Source organism: Tupaia chinensis, unplaced genomic scaffold (assembly GCF_000334495.1).
Source record: "Tupaia chinensis unplaced genomic scaffold, TupChi_1.0 Scaffold000300_1, whole genome shotgun sequence".
Lineage (NCBI taxonomy): Eukaryota > Metazoa > Chordata > Mammalia > Scandentia > Tupaiidae > Tupaia > Tupaia belangeri.
In genome coordinates, this window is record NW_006159790.1 from 254,228 (window position 1) to 257,143 (window position 2,916).

General features: G+C 35.2%; 1 pseudogene; it reads right to left on the bottom strand.

Moving 5' to 3' along the window:
- Nucleotides 1-1,092: 1,092 nt before the first annotated feature.
- LOC102494222 (olfactory receptor 1571-like) lies at nt 1,093-1,920 on the bottom strand (annotated as a pseudogene).
- Between the last annotated feature and the right edge of the window lie 996 nt (nt 1,921-2,916).

The following is a 2,916-nucleotide window of genomic DNA, read 5'->3' on the forward strand; positions in this document are numbered from 1 at the left end:
TTTTTTTTTTTTTTTTGAGAAGTTTTTGCTATAGGGTGCATGCGCTCGCCAGAAAGACAGAGAGAGACAGAGCGATAGAAAGTGAGAAATCACCCCCCAGGGGGATGACCATGCTGCAATCCCTTCTCCTCCATTCTCCTCTCGGGATCTTGGGCATGCATGCACACGTGCCTGGCTTGAGCTTAAGCCACCGTGTCCGGGACTCAAACCGCGGTCGGCTACATGGGAGTTCAGTGACATAGCCATTACACTAACTGCTAGTCCCTGCATGGTATTCCTTCTGGGAAAAAAATGTAACACACTGTAAAGTTATATGTGATTCAATGTAAAATAAACAAGATTATGATGATAATAAATAAATTTTAAAAAAAGAAAAAGACCAAAAAAAAAAAAAAAAAGACTGCATTCATGATGATTTCATTATTCAGTTGTTTGAGAAGATTGTGTTAGAAAGTAACTAAGACAAGATTCCTTTCCAGGAAACCAGGAGAGATTAGCAGGATATACATGTTTTTGCAGAAATACTTGTGAATCAGAATCACATGACTGCACAGAAATTCAAGGTTACTTGTGAGTAATGCTTTGATCATGAAGATTTTTTAAAAATCTATGCTTCATTTATCAGTAAATCTTCCATATTTGTCCAATTCCTAGCAAGTGCCAGAATCTCATTGTATTTTATATTTAAGAAGCACAGGAAATTTTCAATAAGAAGTAGTATGATATTTTTATAATAAAGCATACATCAAACAAACCAATCTTCACCAAAATGAATAATCCCTTTTATACATGAATACCAATCCTTTACACATAACCAAGTATATATAGAGAATTAAACAAAAATACTTTGCATAGTAATACAAGTCATAGCTTGAAATTCAGGGCATCATATTTAAATTCATCTCTGACATTAAGGTCATAAAAAGAGAAACAATTTATTGAAAGGTGTCTTTTATTTTTGTGAAAATACAAAAAATGGATAGATGAAAAAACTGCCTGGATATCACAGTGGAAAAGTGAGGTACTTATAATGTATAAAGAGGTTGAGAACAAAAGCCTGAAAGTTACAGGATATGATCCAATAGAAAAAAACTATTTCCAGCATCTGGATAGATTTTCATTACTATCTGATGTCTTGAGCCTTACTAACAAGCACAGTTCTTCAGAATTAAGACGGTTGATCCTTTGATAGTTTTCCTCCACAGGAAACTTCTCAGGGCTCTCTTTACATCTTTGTTCTTCAGACTGTAGATGAAAGCGTTCAGCATGGGTGTGACCAAGGTGTACATCACTGAGACTGTTGCACTTGAGCTGTGGGTGGTAGAAGAACAAATACACAATTATAATTGTACTATAAAACAAAGAGGCAACTGAGAGGTGAGAGGCACTGGTGGAAAATGCTTTATACTTCCCCCGAGGTGATGAGATTGCATGAATAGAGGAAACTATCTTATAGTAAGAGTAAAGAAGCCCAAAGAAAGGACCAACAACCAGCAGTACAGATCCAAAATAGATCATCATGTCATTAAGAATGGTGTCAGAACACGCAAGGTGGACCACTGGATTAAGATCACAGAAAAGTGGAGGATTTCCACCCTCACAATGCCATTAAACTATGTAATAATGAATTCAGGACACTCACAACCCAGTACAAAAGAACCAGCAACACAAAGAGCAGGGGTTCATGATGATCGTGTAGCGTAGAGGGTGATAGATGGCCACAAACTGGTCATAGGTCATCACTGCTAGGAGAACGTCACCTAATGCTGTACAGAGCATGAAGAAGTACATCTGGTGATGCAGCCTGCATAGGTGGTGACGTTGCTCTGTGTCTGGATGTTCACCAGTATCTCAAGAATGGTGGGAGGTAAAACAGATGTCTGCAAAGGACAGGTTGAAGAGGAAGAAGTACATGGGCATGTATGTGCAGGTGGGAGTCTGAGATGGTGGCCAGGATGATGAGCAGGTTTCCAATCACAGTGATCAGGTACATGGAGAGAAAATGCCCAAATATGAGGGGCTGTCATTCTGGTTCCTCTGAAAGTCCCAGAAGAAGAAATTCTGAAATTCTTATATCATTCTCTGGTGCCATGTGATGGAAGTGACTAGCAGTAAAAAGATACTTATCCAACTGATTTTTCACTCAAAATATCTCAGAGTTCTCAGAGTTCACAAAAAGTACTCCCTTTTCCTAGCAACGATCATGTATATGTTAATAACTTTGTATCAATATATAATGTGTTCATGCTAGGATAAACAATTGAATGATAATTTTTAAAATTACTCCCATAGTTGAAATGCTACAATTTATGGTTTTCAATGAATAAATTGATCCTATGGACATGGGAACTGGGACCACATTTTGATGTGACCACTTTGTACTGTGTATTTACAGAAACATTTAAAAAGAGAGAGCTATAGGATCTAAATAAATTGCTGTATTGTGCTTTAAAAAGTTATTTTAAAAGAGAGAACTATAGGGAATATATAACAGTGACTAGAACAAATTCAAAACAACTGTATTCAATAAGATGGACTGAGAATACAAAATAAATTATTAAAGAAACTCTTTAAAATGATAATTTGACCACATCAACCTTGGTCTTTAATTTCAGGTTAAATCAAAAAGATCTAGATATATAATATTAAAATGTATATATTTAGCAAACCATTAGGGGAAAAAAGTATCAACAGTATCGATTCTTAAAATTGTGTACCATATAAACAAATGGATTCAATATGCTTATGAAAAAGATATATACAATTTTAGGTAAACACAAAGAATGTATTCATAAGATGGTACAAAATGATCAAGTTAAAAGAAATGATTTAAGCATAAGAACATCTGGAATAAGTAATAATAAAAATAAATGTGAAATAAAATTATGAATATCACAAAAGAAAATTTACCCTACT